Below are 10,713 nucleotides of genomic sequence, written 5' to 3'. Positions count from 1 at the left end.
CCAGCTGACACATTAGGACAGGTTTCAGATTGGTTCAGGGGGCCAAGGAGCGGCACACAGGTTCTCATGATCCTCTTGGAGGGGGTCCATAGCAGGAGAGATCCTGCACCTGCATACAGGAAGGATGCCATCTTCTGCTGCTCACCCTCCTCTCCCACAGCAGTTGATGCTGCACTGCCTGGTCTCTGGTCCTCCCTTTATTCCTCATTCAGGCCAAAGGGGATCCTGAGCAAGATGCTCAAGACCAAGCACTCCATTTCTCCTGGTAGCTTCTAGAAAGCATTTGATAATGTAGAGTAGCACAGCATCTATTCTATGCAGGTGAAGTCCTCAGAGAATTTCCGAAATAAATCCTGCTCAGATGTTGGTGAAGGCTTGACAAACTGCCCCAGAATGTTTATTGATGTATTTCAAAGATCCTCTTCACAGCTCCATCAGCAATGGTTACGAAATGGTGAGTATCCCTTTAAGTTGTGAGTATCACTTCAAATAGTGTTTGACATTGACTTCAACATGTTTACTCGAAAATAGTTAGTTGCCATTAGGAAAGGGGAAAATTGAAGCACTGCACACCAAAATGCCATGCAGCGCTCGTTAATGAGCTCTAGTAGATTTTTTAAGTCTCAATCAGCTATCTGACAAGTCTCCAGACAGCCAGCCCTTGCACTGACTTCAACTTCAATACCATGATGGTAACTTGCACTAAACTAGCTTTTCAGCTTACAACCCCAACGTGGCCAACTCTTCACTTATTTGGCGCATAAAGTACGAGGTGAAAGTCACCCCAATGTGTACAGTTACCATGGAATTTAACAGATAATTGAATTTCCTGAGGAAAGATCTGCATAAATACTGTGTTATCCCAAGATGATCTAAGACAATACTATAAAATTCATCCAATCTCACTTCCACAAAAGCTGACCAACAAACGGAAAGGTTGAAGGTAAGAGGAACACTGCCTCTCAGACACCAAACATTTAACTACAATGGCCATTTCCAAGTCCTCCAAAATCCATTTTCCCAGTTATCTTCAAAAGCAGCTCTCCCAGATTTTGAAAAAACAACAACAAATTACCTTTTTTTTCATTCATGGGATGTGAACACTGGCAAGATCCGCATTTAATGCCCATCCTTAATTGCCCTTGAGAAGGTGGTAGTGAACTGCCTTGAACCACAACAGTCCATGTGGTGCAGCTACACCTATAATGAGGCTAGGAAAGTAGATCCAGGATTTTGATCCAGCGACATAGAAGGAACGGCGATATAATTTCAAGTCAGGATGGTGGCTTGGAGGGGAAATTGCAGCTGGTGGTGTTCCCATGCATCTACTGCCCTTATCCTTCTAGGTGGTAGAGGTGACGGGTTTGGTGTGCGCTGTTGAAGAAACCTTGGTGAGTTGCTGCAGTACATTTTGAAAATGGTACACATTGCTGCCACTGTGCAGCAGTGGTGGAGGGAGTGAATGTTGAAGGTGGGGGATGGGATGCCAATCAAGCGGGCTGCTTTGTCTTGGTGTCGAGCTTCTTAAGTGTTGTTGGAGCTCACTCATGTAGGTAAGTGGAGAATATTCCATCACATTCCTGATTTGTGACTTATAGATGGTGAACAAAACCTGGGAAATCAGGAGGTGAGTTACTTGTAACAGAATTCCCAGCCTCTGACCTGCTCTGGTAGCCACAGAATTTATATGGCTGGCCCAGTTCAGCTTCTAGTCACTGGTAAGACCATAAGACCATAAGACATAGGAGCAGAAATTAGGCCATTCGGCCAATCGAGTCTGCTCCGCCATTCAATCATGGCTGATAAGTTTCTCAACCCCATTCTCCCGCCTTCTCCCCATAACCTTTGATCCCCTTACCAATCAAGAACCTATCTATCTCGGTCTTAAATACACTCAATGACGTAGCCTCCACAGCCTTCTGTGGCAATGAATTCCATGGATTTACCACTCTCTGGCTAAAGAAGTTTCTCCTCAGCTCTGTTCTAAAAGGTCTTCCCTTTACTCTGAGGCTGTGCCCTCAGGTCCTAGTCTCTCCTACTAATGGAAATATCTTCCCCACATCCACTCTATCCAGGCCTTTCAGTATTCTATAAGTTTCAATCAGATCCCCCCTCATCCTTCTAAACTCCATTGAGTATAGACCTGGAGTCCTTAAATGTTCCTCAAATGGTAAGCCTTTCATTCCTGAGATTGTTCTTGTGAACCTCCTCTGCACACTCTCCAGGGCCAGAACATCCTTCCTGAGATACGGGGCCCAAAATTGCTCACAATATTCTAAATGTGGACTGACCAGAGCCTTATAAAGCCTCAGCAGCACATCCCTGCTTTTATATTCTAGTCCTCTCGAAATAAATGCCAACATTGCATTTGCCTTCCTAACTACTGACTCAACCTGCAAGTTAACCTTAAGAGAATCCTGGACTAGGACTCCCAAGTCCCTTTGCACTCCAGATTTCTGAATTCTCTCCCCATTTAGAAAATAGTCTATGCCTCTATTCTTCCTACCAAAGTATGTGACCTCACACTTCCCCACGTTGTATTCCATCTGCCACTTCTTTGCTCATTCTCCTAACCAACCCCCAGGATGTTTGTAGTGAGGGGCTCAGTGATAGTAATGCTAATGGACTTCAAGGGAAGATGGTTTGATTCTCTCTTGTTTCAGATGGTCATTGCCTGGCACTTGTTGTGGTGCGAATGACACTTCCTACTTATCAGCCCAATTAATTGATGAATTAACAAATCTTCACTGTTTCAATGAGTTGTCTTTGCACTGTCAGGGTGGAACTGTAAAATCTGAACGTATTATTTCACTATGGAATGCAATGCCATAAAGGGCGGTGGACACAGATTCAGTAGTGACTTTTAAAAGGGGATTGGATATGAACATGGAAAGGAAAAAAAAAGCAGGGCTATAGGGAAAGTGCAGAAGAGTAGGACTAATTGGATAGCTCTTTCAAAGAGCAGTACAGGCATAATGGGATGAATGGCCATCTTCTGTGCTGTCTTATTCAATGATTCCATGCTCACATTCCCCTTTCTGAGCTTAAGGATGTCAGTTAAGGTAACTGAATTTGTGATTATGTTATAAACGTATTAGATTTCAGTTGAACAGTGTCCCTTGAATAGGGTCACTCCAGAGTCTCTGCTTCAGTGATTTCTTTTAGTAACCACTGAAGAGTCCAGTATGCCTCCACATGTACATACATTCTAATTACAACTTTGATCACAGTACCATCTCCCTTTCCATTGTTCCGCTCACTATTTTAACATGGCTTCAGCTAATGTGTCACTTAGAACAAAGTGAAATGTTGTATGCAACAAAAGGGCACTGATTAGCATACGGAACCAAGTATGGATTGTAACCCGATTGTAACATTGTTGTAGTAATGTCGTCTAGATATGCACAGCGATAAAGGCTTATGGACATTAATGCCTAATTTAGAATCTAAACACATTGGCAGTTGTACATCAGTACACAATTACATACTGTGCTATAATTTAAACAACTTGTCCCAGATATGTATGTCTGCACCTTGACCAGTTTGGGAGTCGTCTTAGGTCATTATACTGAACTATTGGAAGCATACCTGGTTGAATGTGGGATGGCAATTGTTTGAAAAATGCAGTGGAAGCATAGTAAAGGGAACACTATGGGCTCTAATACATTGCTGCCTATTTTCACAAAACAATTAAAATGAAATGGAGGCAAAACACAATCAATGGTACTTAAGTGGCTTTTAAGTGTTTTCTTCGCAATGAGTGCGCAAGTCATGTGTTTTGCTGATTTTGTGCTTTATTTCGAATCATTGTAATCACATGAATAACCAAAAAAATGCTGAGAGGCATTTCTGCTCAACATATAAATACCAAGCTGTGTGAAGCAGAAACACATTCAGTTACTAAGCTAACAAAATGGGAAAGGCAAGAATTACTCAAGAGTATATCTATTGCATTAGAATTCTTCATTAAGTATTGGCAAGTTTGACAAATTATTAAATAATTATCCTGTATCTTTTCACAGATCATCTTTTACGAAGACAGGAACTTCCAGGGTCGGCACTATGAGTGCAGTAGTGACTGTGCTGACTTGCGCTCTTACTTCAGCCGCTGTAACTCCATCCGTGTCATGAGTGACTGGTGGGTGGTGTATGAGAGACCCAATTACATGGGATACCAATATGTTCTGAGCAGGGGGGAATATCCTGACTACCAGCGCTGGATGGGATTCAATGACAGCATCAGGTCATGTCGCACCTACCCATATGTGAGTTACCTTTGTTGGTTTGTATTTCCTAACCATTTGACACTTAGAAAATGATCAGTGTGCTCAACATTTGAGTTTGTGTGCTTCAGTTCTGAAGAGCCATCGGCTGTTTTCATAGGTCTGATTTTAACTTTCTCCTGTGGTGGTTAACAGGTAGTGGATTGCCTGCCTGTCACACACCCAGCCTGATTTACCAATCCACTAACATGAATTTCTGTCACTGCCAGAAGTTAATTTTTGTTTTAATTTTGTTAAGTCTTATTAGTTGGTCTTAAGTCAATTGTTGTGTAAATTAGGAAGTTAGTTCTGGGAGTGATATAATGACAGCCTGTTGCAAAACTGATGAACATCTAGGATACAATTGGGAACACTTATTTATTATTAATCAGATATTCAGAACTGAAAGTCAAATTGACACATTTACATTGTAGAAAGTAATAAGGTCATCTACAGATAGGCTAAGACATGACTGGCTGTAATTGGCTGACAGACATACTTGTACTCACCCCATTCATCCTACTGTAATTGTTTAATACATTATAGAAAAGAGAAAGCTGCCCCCATACAGAAAAACAGAGAAAGAATCTGATCCGAGTAGGAACCAGAAGCACATTTAGATTTTTACTGATATTGATAAACCTCTGTCTTTGTGCACCAAATAATATCAGTCCCTTGTGCACTCTTACACACACTTCATTGATTAACTGTATAAAATTACATAGGAGCTGCTTGCTGGTAACAAGTCTCAATCATAATCAACCTATTGAATAAATTATCTCAGCTTTTCTCTCATTGTTGATGTCATCATCTGGACTCCGTTATATTCCTTCCTTTACCATGTTCCTCTTTTTCTACATATACTGAACGTATATTTGTGGTTTCATTTTATTTCTGTTACAGTACCAAGGCAGAAACTACAGAATGAGGATTTACAAGACCTGATTTTGGAGGACAGATGATGGAATTCATGGATGACTGTCCATCTGTCTATGATCGTTTCTGTTACCGTGACATTCATTCGTGCCAAGTGATGGATGGTTACTGGATATTCTATGAACATCCCAACTACAGAGGCCGACAGTACTTCCTGAGACCCGGTGAATACAGGAGATACGGTGATTGGAGCAGTCACAACTCAACTATCGGATCTTTCAGGCGCATGAGGGATTTTTAGTCTGCAATTGTAAAACATGACCTCATTTTGTTGAAAAATTTAGCAACATAATAACATGCCCTCCATTACTCTGTCATCTTGTCACAATCATTTATTACTAGATCCTCATAGAAATTGTTCAAAATAGCTCTGGTATCTGGTGTTTTCATGCAGGATATTTTACCACAATGATCTCACTTATATGGTTATCATTAAACTAAGTCATCAGAAAAGGAGAAATGCATGGGCCCAAAAAAAGAAAAGCTGTGAATGGTCCACCCTCCACTGCTGGTCTTTTGGGAACCTGTGCAGTCAGTAGGAGTATAGGACCTAAGCTGGCCCTCCTTTGCTGATAATTATTTTTAATTTCCTTGAGGCATATTTCAGCTTACAGGGCCTAACAGCCTCCAATGTTCCATCAGTAAATCTGTGGACTGGAGAAACAGGAACTTGCAACGTACAACTCCCCTGGGCAGAGACTGTATCACTTACAAGGCTGAGCGGGAATTCACAATTAAGATCAGATCTTGACATATCTGAGACATGGCCTTTTGCTCAGATTTGAGGTCGTGTGTTTGGTATGTCTGAAGACATTAAGACACGTAAATTTGAGTGACATTGACAATTTAACGTGGTGACTTCAAGAAGCAGAGACTGAAAATGTAACTCACTATGAACAAGGACTGCTAGTCCCAAGATGGAATCTAAGGTGGTCAATTCTGTAACATTTCAGTTTGTCAAGGAATTCAAAACAAAGGTACACTTTTCAAGCAAAAGCTTTTTAGGATTTACATAAAATTCTCCAGCTGGCAGCCATAAAATCGCCTTCAGTGTCTTTAACAGAGTAAAACATCCAAAGGCCTTCCATAGGAGTGGTAAGAAACATCTTACACTGAGCCACATATTAGGGCATATGACCAAAAATATGCTCAAAGAGGTAGGTTTTAAGGGGCGCCTAAAATGAGAAAAGAGAGGAAGTGAACTAGAGAACTTTTTGGAGGAAACCTCAGAGCTTAAGGTATTTGTACCTGATGGTACAGCTACCAATTGTGGAGTGATTAACATCTGGAATGTTCAAGAGGCCAGAATTGGGTGAGGGAGGTATCTTGGAGGGTTGTGGTGCTGGAGAAGATTACAGAGATAGGGAGGATTGAGGCTTTGGAGGAATTTTAAAACAATCATGAGAATTTTAAGATGAGGTGTTGATTAACAAATGTTGGTCTTTGATACAGGCTGATGGATAATAGAACTTGATGCTAGTTAAGACATGGACTGCAGAATTTTGAATGATCTCAAATTTATAGGGTATGGAAATTAGGAGGCCAGCTAGGGGTGCATTATAAGCATCAAGTTTAGAGGCAACAAAGGCATGGATGAATGATTCAGCAGCAGATCATGGAATCATAGAATGGTTACAGCATTGGAAGAGGCCATTCAGCCTATTGTAACAATGGCGGCTCTCTGTAAGTGTAACTCAGTTAGTTCACTCCCTCACCTTTTCTACACATCCTTGCAAGATTTTCTCTTCAGATAATCATCTAATTATCTTTTGAAAGCCCTGATTGAATCTGCCTCCACCACACTTAAAGGGAGTGCATTCCAGATCCTAACCGCTCGCTATGTAAAAAAGCTTTTTCTCATTTCGCCTTTGATTCTTTTGCCGTTCACCTTAAATTGGTGCTTGCTGGTCCTCAGCCTTTCCACCAATGGGGACAGTTTCTCCCTATTTACTCTGCCCACACCACTCATGATTTTTTAACACTTCTGTCAAATATCCTCTGTAAGGAGTACATCTCCAACTTCTCCAATCTTCTCCAATGTTACAAAAGTCCCTCATGTCTGGAACCATTCTTGTAAATGCTTTCTGCACCCTCTCTAATATTTTCACATCCTTCCCAAAATGCAATGCCCAGAATTGGACACTATACTCCAGTTGAGGCTGAACCAGGTTCATCATAACTCCCTAGCATTTGTACTCTTTGCATCTGTTTATAAAACCCACGATCCCACATGCCTTATTAATTGTTTTCTCAGCCTGCTCTGTCACCTTCAATAATCTGTGCACATATACACCCATGGCCCTCTGCACCTGCACCCTATTTAGAATTGTATCTTTCATATTTTTTTGCCTCTCCTTATTCTACCTACCAAAGTGTATCACTTCACACTTCTCTGCATTAAATGGCATCTGCTTGTTCGATATCCACCCATTTCAACAGCTTGTCTATGTCCTATTGAAGTCTAACACTTTCCTCCTCACAGTTTGCAATACTTCTAAGGTTTGTGTCACCAGAAAATTTTGAAATTATGCCCTGCATACCCAAGGCTAGATCATTAATATATATAACAAAAGAATATAACGTAAGAAATAAGAACATAAGAACATAAGAACTAGGAGCAGGAGTAGGCAATTCAGCCCCTCAAGCCTACCCCACCATTCAATACGATCATGGCTGATGTAATTTCGGCCTCAACTCCAATTTACCACCCTCTCCCCATAACCTTTCAACCTGTTATTAATTTAAAAATCTGTCTATCTCCTCCTTAAATTTAATCAGCATCCCGGCATCCACTGCACTCTGAGGTGGTGAATTCCACAGATTCACGACCCTTTGAGAAAAGTAATTCCTCTTCATCTCTGATTTAAATCTACCACCCTTAAGCTAAAACTATGGCCTCTCATTCTAGAATACCCCACAGGGGGAAACATCTACTCCATGTCTACATTGTCTTTAGCATCTTATATAACTCAATTAGATCTCCTCTCATCCTTCTAAACTCTAGCAAACATAGCCTAAACTGCTCAATCTCTCCTCATAAGACAAGCCCCGCACCTCTGGAATTAATCTAGTGAACTTTTTCTGAATCGCCTCCAATGAAACTCCATTCTTCCTCAAGTAAGGGGACCAAAACTGTGCACAGTACTCCAGGTGCAGTCTCACCAATGTCTTGTACAGTTGCAACAACACTTCCCTATTTTTATACTCTATTCCTTTAGCAATAAATGCCAAAATTCCATTTGCCTTCCTTATTACCTGCTGTACTACATACTAGCTTTCAGCGATTCATGCATGAGGACACCCAGATCCCTCTGCACTGAAGCATTCTGAAGTTTCTCTCCATTTAAATAATAAGTCGCCTTTTTATTCTTCTGACCAAAATGGATAACCTCACATTTATCCACGTTAAACTCCATCTGCCAGATTTTGGCCCATTCACCTAACCTGTCCATATCCATTTATAAATTTCTTATTTCTTCCTTGCAACTTACTTTCCCACCTATTTTGGTGTCATCTGCAAATTTATCTATAGTACCTTCTATCCCTGAATTCAAGTCATTAATATAGATTGTAAATAGTTGGGGCCCCAAGGACAAAACCCTGCGGCACCCCACTAGTTACAGCTTGCCATCCAGAAAAAGACTCATTTATCCTGACTTTCTGCCTTCTGTTGGTTAGTCAATCCTCTATCCAAGCTAAGATATTACCCTTAACTCCATGTGGTCTTATCTTGTGAACATTGCTGAGTCTGAGTCCGATGACGACGAGCCTCTGGACTCTGCCATGCACAGTTGCTGGAGCTGCAAAGGCAAGCTAGGGAACATCAGGAAGGGATGTCCGCTGAACTCCTCAGATTGCAGGGCAAGATGGAAGACTCTGTCCGTCTTCAGGCTGAGGCAATAGCACCAGCATTGCAAAGCACCAAGGTCAATACCAGCAGGAGACATTGGTCCAGGACATGACTACTGAACTGCTGCGCAGCTTAAACTCCATCGCTGATGCTATAGTTGGCCTCCAACAGTGTGCACGCAAGAGAGGTGCTGGACAGCTCAATCTCACTCCAGCTACCCCTTCCGTTCATGGAGCCAGCCAGGGGCCCTTGGGCACCCATAGGGGGAAGGACCAGCAGGTGCACACTCCGGGGCCATTCACCCAGGTGACTCTGGGAGTGATCGATACATTCGAATCCCATCTTCCTGTGGCCCCCGTAGCTCCAGCTTCAAAGGCCGAGGAGAGTGCCACTACCACACAAAAGGACTCCAAAAACAGGCCAGGGCCCTCCAAGTCTCGGCCCTCCAGAGGATGCCTGGCAAAGTTATCACAGACAGGGTGTCACAGTCAGAGGGCCTTACTTCTGCCTTGGATGTCCGGGCAGCACCAAGACGTAGCGGCAGGATTCGGAAAGTTAGGTAAAGTAATTCTTTTGAGTCAACCAAGAAAACTAAATTAACAGAATCAGGGACAAAGTAAAAGGCAGCCTCTTAAAGGGAAACTGCAAAAACAAAGACAAAATGTTAAGGAAACTTGCAAACATTAAACCAAAATGTGATTATGAGGGTCAATAAAGCACCCAATCCCCACGGTGCTCACTGAGCATGGATGGCTTCGACGGTGCCTGCAGACACCGCATGCTCCCTCTCCAGGGACACCAGGCCGCGAACATAGCTGCAGAAGAGGGGCAGACAGTCGGGTCGGATGACCCCCAGGATCGCCCGCTGCCCAGACCTGTTAATGGCCAACTTTGCCAGGCCCAGGAGCAGGTTCACAAGGAGCCCTCCTTCCTCCCGGACCCCTCCACACTGGGTGCCCATAGGTCAGGAACATGGGACTGAAGTGCAAACAAAACAACAGTAAAAGATTTTTTAAATAACTGGAAAGGGAGTGCTGTCTACAACAATTAACATATAGATGGTCCACGGACTTCACAAGGCTGCAAAAGACGCAGGCATCTTGGGTGTCCTTGAATTGACACAAGCTATGATTATATGGGACTGCTGCATGCAATACCCTCTACCCCAGGTCCCCGATGGAAAATGGGAGGACACCCATATAGAGGGCCCCCCACTGGGGACCTCTGCCGCTGAATGGCAAGAAAGCACAACAGGGCATGTCCGGGCAGTGGGTGAGAGCAAGGAAGTGAAGGGCGTGCAGCACCAGCTGGTGCTAAAGGCCACGGAGGGCATTTCTGCGAGGCGACTCAGGTTGCAGGGCACCGGCACCGAGGGAGGGTTCAGGGCTTGGGACCAATATGGAATTCCATCCAAACAGTGGTACACTTGAACAGAAGACCACCGTGCACCTGTGCCCCCTTGAGTCCCAGTATGAATGCGGAGCCGAGCACAGCTGTCTAAGGTCTTGGATGGCATTGGCCGCGAGCCGGAGGTCCATGGACCTGCGATGCGCCAGCTCCTGTGGTAGCATCCAGCCCACTCCTCTGCCACCCAGCACGCCCCTGATCCTGGTCACCCCAGCAGCCACAGCCCTTCTGTCCACCAGCCACTGAAAAGGCAAAGGA

The 10,713-nt window shown here is 43.3% G+C and overlaps 1 pseudogene; it reads left to right on the top strand.

The window, feature by feature from the left end:
- Positions 1 to 4,016: 4,016 nt before the first annotated feature.
- LOC121285196 lies at positions 4,017 to 5,439 on the top strand (annotated as a pseudogene).
- Positions 5,440 to 10,713: the final 5,274 nt, after the last annotated feature.

This window comes from Carcharodon carcharias, chromosome 12, assembly GCF_017639515.1.
Source record: "Carcharodon carcharias isolate sCarCar2 chromosome 12, sCarCar2.pri, whole genome shotgun sequence".
Classification (NCBI taxonomy): Eukaryota; Metazoa; Chordata; class Chondrichthyes; order Lamniformes; family Lamnidae; genus Carcharodon; species Carcharodon carcharias.
Note: the sequence above shows the minus strand (reverse complement) of the source record. Positions and strands in the feature narration are given on the sequence as shown.